Below are 10468 nucleotides of genomic sequence, written 5' to 3'. Positions count from 1 at the left end.
ACTTATATACTTTAAACTGATCGCTGATTTTAAGTAAATGTCATTCGAAACTGGTACTTCTGAATCAAAATAATTACTCTACAACATTACAAGTGAGTGGGAAAACAATTCATAATTATGTTTGAAAGCATTTTATAACAAAAATGAGATACAGAATATTTATACTGACTTTTCTTTGTTTGGTATTATTCACAAATTATTATTGTCTTCTGTCATGATTTTACTTCTTCATGACTTTTCCATGAATTAAAATTGCCTACAATGTGACAATCAACACTGCACTGTTGAAAAGAGTAAATTTGTTTTTTTAATCTGCTTGTATAGCTGAGCTGAATTTGCACACGGACAAGGATGATCCAACAAGAGCCACTACTTGGGAAATGGGAACAGCAGACTGATCTTTTGAGGATGGCCATTTGAAAGTGTTAGCAGGACCATGAGGTGTCATGAAGAACACATTAATATTTGCAGCTCGTGATACACACTTCTCTCTCCCACCTACCATGTTAGACACACAAGAAATGAAGTAGCTCACTACAAAGTCTTCTAAGGTACACTGTGGTTTCTGCATTTCACATGCAGTACCAGGCTACACTTTGTGGAGAACCATCCTTGCAATGTTATGTACCACTCCAGGATGCAATCCAGTAGTGACTTGATTGAATTCCTACCACAGACTTGATAGCAGACCACTCCTCTCTTTTTTAAATGGAATTCCTTTATGTACTTTCATTTAGTATTAAGAGTTTCATTTTTCTTACTAATGTTGATATGGTGTGTACAAATCAGTAGCATCTCTTATAGCACCAAAAAGTTCATGCAGGATATTTACAGAAACTTCCTACCCCATCACATGCATTTTTTCCATGACCTGTTGCTGAAAATACCCATATTTTGTCTTATTTCCCGTACTACAGTGTTAACCTAGCTCATAAAGCTGAAAATGGTTTTTAAAATGAGATCTAGCATCATCAGTCACATACACATGTTCAATGTCAAGAATGATGTCATCACTGACAATAACAAAACAGTGTGATGCTCCACAGAAGTGAGCAACACATATGAATATTGATACCTGTGATGTGTGTCTGTGGTAACTCTTGAGTTTCATTCTGCAAAGCAACAGACCAGTTTTCAGCAAAGTTGAAATGGAGAACTAATGTGTCAGTATTCTGGGATGTGGCTGATTTTACTTCTGCTACGGCCTGCCTCTGAATTCTTCGGATGTGATGGTGAGCTACTCCTTTTATGACCCTGTGCCTAACCTCTGTAACAAACTTCTCTGACCCTACTGTCTTCTTCACCAACTGTCCTCCCTCCCTCAATGCATAGGTTATGTCAGTGTCAGTATCCTGAAGGTGTAATGCTTCAACAGTCATCACTTCAGCACGAGGACACACTGCAGACTCCTACAACCAACATTTATCTTGCAGCTATTGACACACACAAAAGCATCAGGTCCATCTCTGTGTATTTCTTTCCTGTGACACTGCTTATGGTGGGGAGAAAAAAACACAACACGTTTCAAATTAGTGCAGCTGTCTGGCATTTAACCCATTTTGGTTGTAAGGAGTAGAATTTTGAGGGACCAATTTTTAAATTTGGGTTCTCCTTTTACATTAGGAGATAGGCTTCTCTTATTTATTTTGTCATATATCGTTTTACCTTTTCACCATTTTCACTAGCAGAGATAGCATCAGCCTGGTTAGGACTTGTGTCTACTGCAGTCTTTTTCATCACTTAGGTAATATTCCAGAGCAACACTAAGTGTATAATCTTGCAATGGATGCCCACAGTAAGAATCTTGGCATGCTCAAGTACCTTTCTCACTCTTTATTTTAAGGGCTTCTGAAATCAAATAATGCAAGGAAGTGGGTATGTATTTCTGTACCTGCTGTTTAGATAAGCTACCTGGTATCGGTGTCAGTAACTGTACCTTCTCAGCATAAGTGGCTGCTGAGATAGCAGTATTTTGGTTTTGAAACCACACTTCACATTTTGTGCACATCTTCAGGTTGTGCAAGAAGCGCACCTACATTATACACTTTACAAAGTTTTGAAGATGTTGCTAGTGTAAAACTGATTTCAATTTCTTCCACTTTTCTTTTTACATTCTGTTGTCTTCTTACGTTACCTGGAGGTTTAAGGGGGAACATAGTAAGGGCTACACCAGAAATGCTAACATTCAATGCATCAACAACTTCACACCCAGCAATATAAACATTTGCACTGTCTTTTTCAGTTTCACATTCAGGTGATGGTGATTGTTCAGGTAGGTTGTCACTAAATTTCTTCTTGTAGTGAGTGTAGCAATTCCTGCACAACGGATGTCATGCTCTACAGTTACTTGAGGACCAAGATATTTCTACAATATCTCTGACAGATTTCTAACAACTATGAAGTGTTTTTCACTTTACTTAAACACCACCTTCTTGTGTCTTGTTTTATAGTCCACACATCTCGCACTTTCACTATGTATTTTTTCACTGACATTGTATCTTACACAAAAAGTTCAAACAAAACACAAAACTCTAAGTAGAATTTTTTGTGCAAGTTCTCATTTGTTTCTTATAAACAGAAGAGCACTGGAAACAATGTTGCAAACATGCATATTTTATACTAGAAATTAAGTGATGCAAAATATGCAGAATATTGAAAATTTTTAACACTTTACACAGGAAAATATTGCCCACTGTGTTTGCACTGACTACTAACATTTTAACCAAACAATATTTTGTGTAATTCTCAAAAGTTTTCGGATGGGGGTTTTCAAGTAAATAATTTGTGAAAACTCATAAAAATGCAATTTTTTACATTTTTAGCAATAAAAATTTACATAATACAGATAGCTACAGCAGATAAGATACTGTTTATGATTACATCAGTAGTATCTGGTAATATGACAGAAAAGATAGCATTCTGTGACTTTCCAGATTAGGGGGGAAAAATTTACTTAAATTTGTAAGTTAAAGGATGCCAATAAGAGTGTGTGTGTGTGTGTGTGTGTGTGTGTGTGTGTGAGAGAGAGAGAGAGAGAGAGAGAGAGAGAGAGAGAGAACTAAATTTCAATACACTAAGAGGGAGCTTTAACACAAAACATCTGCCAGGTCACCAGTACTTTTGGTTTAATAGTTATATATTTTTTTGTTCTCTACTGTTTTAAGAGTTGTTTAGAAAATATACATTTCTCAAAGGACTGTACCATTTACAAAAATTAAGATACAACGGAAATACTTTATTTCTTAACACTTATGATATAGAGGTCTAATATATATATATTTTACAGAGAAATTCATTACCACAAGTTGACATGACCTGTACGATTTGAGATGAAATCACCCAGTAGTGGAGAAAGATGTATTTATACCCAGGTGATATCTTGTATATGTTCAAATATTTGTTTTGTATTTTTATTATTTTTGGAGTACTCTTTGGGTCGTGTGCGCTAGATGTAGATGAACAGCAGACAACCAACACTTTGTCACTGTAGGTGCTGCATGGAGCTATCAATACCATATAGAGAGACAAGGATGATCTCAGTAGTACTCTATTCCTATGAAAAACCATGGAAGAGCCGGTTAACAACATAAATTTAAGTAAAACATTTAGTTTGAGTAGAAGCTTAACCACTGCTCAGGCCACATGCCTGTACTCACCACATGTAATAAAAGTTCATCATTATTTCAAAATGGTGGAAGTTATTTGCAGCAAATAGTAGGAGAGTATGAAACTGACAAATCAAGACTAATATGACAACGATCATTTAAAAGGTTGAAAAGCAAAGCTGCAGGTATATTCAGAAAGCAAATCCTCATCACTTTCATTTTGACTCATTATGTGCCATTCTGCCTTTCAGTAGCTGACTTCTTAAGCCATCTAATTACCATGGATGAGTTCTGGCTGCAGCACTATGGCCCAAAGAAACAAAGCCAGCAGTGGAAATATGGACTCACTACTGCTCAAAAACCGGAAGAACGAGGCATCATTACACAAGATGACACTGGATTATTTTGAAATGAGCAGGATGTGGTGCTAACAAATTATGTCTGTAATGGGTAAACTACCACCAAGGGGTTGCCAGGAAGCTGTTGAAAAGGGTCCTTTTACTCTACAGCAACATTTCAGGTCATCCTGCCCAGGTCAGAGTCATACATGCTGCTTTTTTAGACCAGAGTTCACTAAATTGTAGATCCCCCTCTGGTTGGGTAAGCCAGATTAAAAAGTTGGAGGAAGGCAATACCATACTACCTCCAACAGAACCTCACCTAGTAAAACGCTATAGGGCAACGTTTGAGTTGAAGACAGCTACACCAGCTCAAAAACATTGAAGAAGTGATATTACACAAAAATGTCCAACCAGTATTAGGAGATATTGCTTGTTTCAAGAATTAAAATAAAAATTCAAGAATCTGAAATGAATCTTCTGATAATAAAGAGCAAAGAGTAAATGGAAGTCTTTGGTTCATTGGAACTGCTTTCCTGAAATTTGTGCCTTCCTTTGAAACAAAGTGCTACCACTCTTGCCAGAATTGCAAAATGCCATGACATCTTCATGATGTTATGGAAAAGAGCATCATTTTCCATATTCACCATTCATAGCAGGATATTCCTGCCACTTCCTCTGTAGTGTTTTCATCAACCAACTACAACTGTGACTTTCTCTTCATTTGTTTAAACCTTACAAGTATTAAAAGGCAGCATAACATATCTACAGTATGACTAGACATAATTTAGCAGTCAGTTTGAATATACTATGGGGGGGGGGGGGGGGGGGAAATCAGATGCTGACAATGCAAGAAATGTTTTCCACCCCTGTGAACAGAGACCTTTAACAGAAAACTCAGTTTCAAACATGATTCCGGCAGCAGTGTGTACACAGCTGAGGAAATGACAGGGAACAATCAGTCGGCTTGTACTTACAGTCCTTCAACAAAAATTTATGGACAAGAAGCATTACATACTGTAGTGCATCGAGAATTTCAGGTTCATTCTAGAAACACTTGGCTCTCCACTGTCTCGAACACCTGATATTTTAATGACAAGGGTGAGAGAGCCTTTTTTACTGCACCACACATATCTGTGTGTGCAGAAGGGTCAGCGGTCATGAGAAGCCAGGAGCTGTGTCAGACAAGCGGCCCCGACAAGTTGTTACCAGCAGCACCTTGGAATTTATATCAAAAAGTCAAAGAGTATTTGTATACCGTATTTACTCGAATCTAAGCCGCACCTGAAAAATGAGACTCGAAATAAAGGAAAAAAAAAAAAAAAATTACCGAATCTAAGCCGCACCTGAAATTTGAGACTCGAAATTCAAGGGGAGAGAAATGTTTTAGGCCGCACCTCCAAATCGAAACAAAGTTGGTCCATTGTAATATGAGACACAATTTAGGTCGAATGAATGACAATACAGCTACAGTAGTTTGGTTCGAGCCGTAAGCTTAGCAGTTAAGCTTTACCAGGTAGCCATTGCTATGCGTCAGGCGCTCTGTCCGTATTTATACGGGTACCCTTCGTTTTTCACGCGCTTCGTCTGGTTTGAATTGATTGCTTATTTTTCTTTGATCTGATTAGTGCCGTTCTCTTTGTTATAGGTGTTTCCGTCACTCTAAGCTGAAAATGCATTACTGTATTGTGTCATGCATTGTTTATCGCATTCTGATGATGAGTGTTTACGACCTGTCGCCGCTTGCGGCATGGCTTGCTTTCGTGCGTGCTACCGCCGCTTACAATAAAAAAAAGAGAGGAATTGTCTCAGTTGCGAAACAATGGCAAGAGACTGCTATTTGTTGTTATTTACACTGCTGCTTTCTTTGATAATGAGCAACAAGAACCAAATGATAAACTGTGTATGATAGAAGATGTTCTGAACGAGAGTTTAGCGAAAATTTTTCTCCGTTTAAAAATCTTTGCAGATGCCTCTTTAGTACATTACTTTCTGCACAGAAATTAGAGTGATCTTCGATTTAAAAATCTAGTCAATTGCCGTGCTTCATTTCTGACTGTATCACTATTAGACATAAGAATAATACGAATATAAACATGACATGATATGTGTATACTCCCGCGTTTGCTGTTGTCTCACCCTAGTTTCGTAGTTTATTAGGCAGACAGGATTTAAATGAGATAGCAGCAAACACGAAAGAATACATGGCAAAATGTTTATATTCGTATTATTCCTACGGTGAAGAGAATACTGCATGTGATTCACAATTCATAAAAGTTCCCATTAGCAACCATCTCTTCTCACAGGTAGGAAAAAAATCAAAACGTAGAATTGGCCATATTGACAAACATCGGCAACAGTCTTGCCAGTCGGATTTTCGTAGTACATTGAAAAGCTGCTACATTCGAAGATGAACAATACAGAATTTGTATTTACTTCGTTGGATAATGTATGAAAATGCAGTGGTCAAAATTCGTGGCGGAGAAAAAAGCTCGCCTTCCACCTTTTTTTTTTTAAATTTATTTACTGATGCAGAGGTTTTGGCGCCAGTATTTACCCTTGTGCCTGCAAAGCATGCCTGTGTAGCGCTACATATATTCGACGGCAGAAGTTAGTTGTGGCGGCACCTACCAACATATTTCAGAACTTCCGCTTACTTTGCACTCGATTCTAAGCCGCAGGCGGTTTTTTTTATTACAAAAACCGGAAAAAAAGTGCGGCGTAGATTCGAGTAAATATGGTAATGTTCTGTGGTTTGTGGTGTCATGAGAATTGTTACAGAAACAGATGAAGCGTGTATTGTAGAGAGACTTACTTCATGTCTTGACTCTGCATGAGGCAGCACGTATGTAATTGTATGGGTGTTTTGTCGATTCTGATATTTGTCTTGGAACCAGTTGGAGCTTGTACAGAATAATTGTGACTTTGGGGATGAGAAAATATATTGTTGTTGAACTGAAAAGATTATATGAGTACATGATTTGTGGTGTCACCGCCAGACACCACACTTGCTAGGTGGTAGCCTTTAAATCGGCCGCGGTCTGTTAGTATACGTCGGACCCGCGTGTCGCCACTATCAGTGACTGCAGACCGAGCGCCGCCACACGGCAGGTCTAGAGAGACTTCCTAGCACTCGCCCCAGTTGTACAACCGACTTTGCTAGCGATGGTTCACTGACAAAATACGCTCTCATTTGCCGAGATGATAGTTAGCATAGCCTTCAGCTACGTCATTTGCTACGACCTAGCAAGGCGCCATTACCAGTTACTACTGTAATCATGTACCGTCAAGAGCGAATGTCTCGTCAAGAGCGACGCTCATCATTAACGGATTGAAGTTAAGTATTCCACCAGCTACGTCCGTTTTTCTAAATTCTAATTTCCTTGTCCTGTTCCAGACCTCACGCCAGCCTGCGTGAGCTAAAACGCGTGCCTTTCGGCTTCCTCTTGTAACCCAGTGTTGGCTCTCCTGCGAACCCACAACATGATTTATTTCAAGAATAGAGAGTTGGTTGATATTATTCCCTTTAACATGATACAGCCTTTGGAGAAGAATTAAATGGTGAGAGGGATGTAGCTGATGACACAAAGAAGAGGATCGGCTGCACGCACAACATATGAATCAACTGGAAGAGACATGTGAGTCGTGCAACCCAACACAGCACTGTCTCTTGCCGTCCAAGAAAGTGTTAGAATACTGATGGGATCTACACGAAGAAGAAATTCATGCGTTCTTGGGTAACATGCTACCATACAGGATGGGGTAGGACAGGATACGAAAATGTTCCAGCAGAGGGTACATCATGACTGAGCAGTGCACTTCACTGATTTAGTTTGTTACGTTACAGTCTGCTTCAGCAGTAGTGTCTGCTAGTTTGTTTATCTTATTCTTTTTCTTGCAGCACTGTTGGGAGCCTTTATTTCCAAATATTTTTTTCTTTTATTTTGCTGTACCTTAAGTTTATGTCTCTCACACATAAACAAGACTCGAAAAGTAGTAGATGTCATCTGTTGATATTAGAGGACAACCGTAGATTCTCTGTTCAGACAGTAGTGGCAGCTAGTGGCTGCTTATGCAATTATGGGAGATTGCTTAGGAGTTAAAACTGGATTGATTGTTGTAAAAATAACGTATCTGAGTGAAGTTGGTTGTTCATTCCAACTCAGAAACTGTTGAAAAATCCCCTTGCCTTGTGAATTTCATTCTTAAAATTCTTCTGAGGGAGTACACTTGTATTCTGAATAAGTTGGGATTATATGAAGTGTCAATAGTGAGGTTTAGAAAGCTGAAAAGCATGCAGTGATGTTGATTGGATTGGTTTCATATAACAAGTGATTCATTACCTTTTGTGCTGACACTTGTTTGGAATCACACACCTCTGTAAGTAATTGCAAATACAACTGCAGGTCAACTTTAGTGGATGCAAACAACAAGCACTCAAGACTGCCAATAATGAACCTGAAAGACCCCTTCTGCATTAAAGTGTTCTAATATGGATTAAGGTACTGTTCTGCAACACAATTCATCATCTGAGTACTTGCAGTGCAAAACACAAGTTAATTACAGAATATGTAGTGACTTTTTTAATCACCAATAACAGAAAGTGCCAAACTATTACAAATAGAAATATATTAATCAATAATTCTTTTATTTATGAGATGAAATTCTATGAAGCATTTTGAGTACTATGAAGTTGAATTTAGTTAGCATCTGAGTGGAAGAAGCTTTGTGGTACAGATATAAGAAGCCTTTCTCACATTTATTCAGCAAGGCAGTGAAGGATCGGTGGCTTCACACCTCACACTTTGCTTTTGTAGGAGGAGCCCACTGTATTTTGGAGTTGTTTCTCAACTGAGTACTGTCTTTACGATGACAAGTTTGCTTCAAAAGTATATCTTCAATACACATACAGAACAAGGCTATCAAGGAAATCCACTTACTTGGCCCCACTTATGTAGGTTACAGTGTTCACTTAGAATACAATAAAACAGCTTTAATAATTCATTTTGTGTTGTAATAAATAGGTGATGATGTGATGAAGTTTAGGTGTAACATTGTAGTTATGTGACATGGCAAGAGCAAGTACATATAGGTATGTCTCAATATTATCTGCTGTATAGTGGAACAGAAAGATGAGAGCAGAAATCTACTGGAATTTTAATCTACAAATGAAAGGCTCAGCAGACTGAGAATAAAATGGAAATCCAGGAATGTAATGTAAACTTAATACACATCAACAGAAGAAACTAAAATAGGAATAAAAGAAGAATTTCAGACAGGCACAATGAAAAGACTGAAAGAAGGAAAGATCTTCCAACCTGGATTATCCATTGTTTGGATAAAAGAAGCCTAAGTGGTGTAACTTCACTTTTCCATATTTTTTTAAAATAAGGTTAGGAGCCGGTTTATAGGTGGTGTTATGTTACTGGAGTAAATGGTAACTTGCACAGCAACTGCATAGGTAGCAGCACAATTTCCTGCTGTAAGCAGAGACATCTTTTTGTTGACCCCTGAAGTGTAGTAGTTGTGAGTTACAGTGCCTGCTATTGTTTTGAGTTTCCTCAAATTGCAGCAAATGTTTGATCTTATGATTGTTCCAATAATTAGATTTTACTTGTTTAACTGTTTGAATTGTGTTTAGCGTGATTTACCATGAGTTATATTAATAAAAACATCATCAGGGAACCAATTGTTTGGGATGATAAACGATCCAGCAATGAATATTGACCATCACGTTCTGAGTCATACACTGCCAGTCAGTGTTTTTTATTTTATTATCATCTTGTTACTTTAAATAAAAATTAACAGTTTTCATGGATTCTGATGATTTTAGCAATATAAAGTGCCTGTCTGAGTTATAACAGCTGTAAATTGTATACAATATGATGCTTTCACAAATAAACTCAAAGATTCAACAGATGAGCAACAAAAGGAACAGTTTCAACAAAACCACAAACTGCTTCTATGTAAGGCCAAAAATGCTTGGGAGTTCATGATAGTGGACAGTGAAAAACCAGCTGTTGATAGTTCATACAATGCTGTTTCTTTTGGTTTAGGAAAATCTCTATTCATTCCTAGACTGACATGTCAAGTAGTTTATTAGAAATGTAATTTATATGCTTACAATTATTTGGGTTGCCATGAGTTGCCATCAAAATTCGAACTCACGTACTTCTGGGACACTAGATCTGAAGGTTCGCGAGAAATTGTTATCTGTCTGGTCAAACACATGAAAACAAGAGGGTAATGCACAGTGTTGCCTGGAAAAAGACATAACAGAAATTTGAAAATTGCCATGGCATTAATGGAACTAGTTTTAACCAAGTCAAGGAAAAAATCCCTTTCATGTCACTGTAATGACAAACAATGACTTCTTGGCTGTGAAAAACTTGCTACAGTCAATCACCAACAGGAAGACTGACGCTATTGAACATCCAGTGTCATGGCTAAAGATTCAGGGAATTTGGCACAAAAAGAATGATCCCTTCACACTATCTTTCAAGGAAACTCTTCCAATGGACATGA

Source organism: Schistocerca serialis, chromosome 1, assembly GCF_023864345.2.
Source record: "Schistocerca serialis cubense isolate TAMUIC-IGC-003099 chromosome 1, iqSchSeri2.2, whole genome shotgun sequence".
NCBI lineage: Eukaryota > Metazoa > Arthropoda > Insecta > Orthoptera > Acrididae > Schistocerca > Schistocerca serialis.
This window is presented reverse-complemented; position numbering follows the sequence as displayed.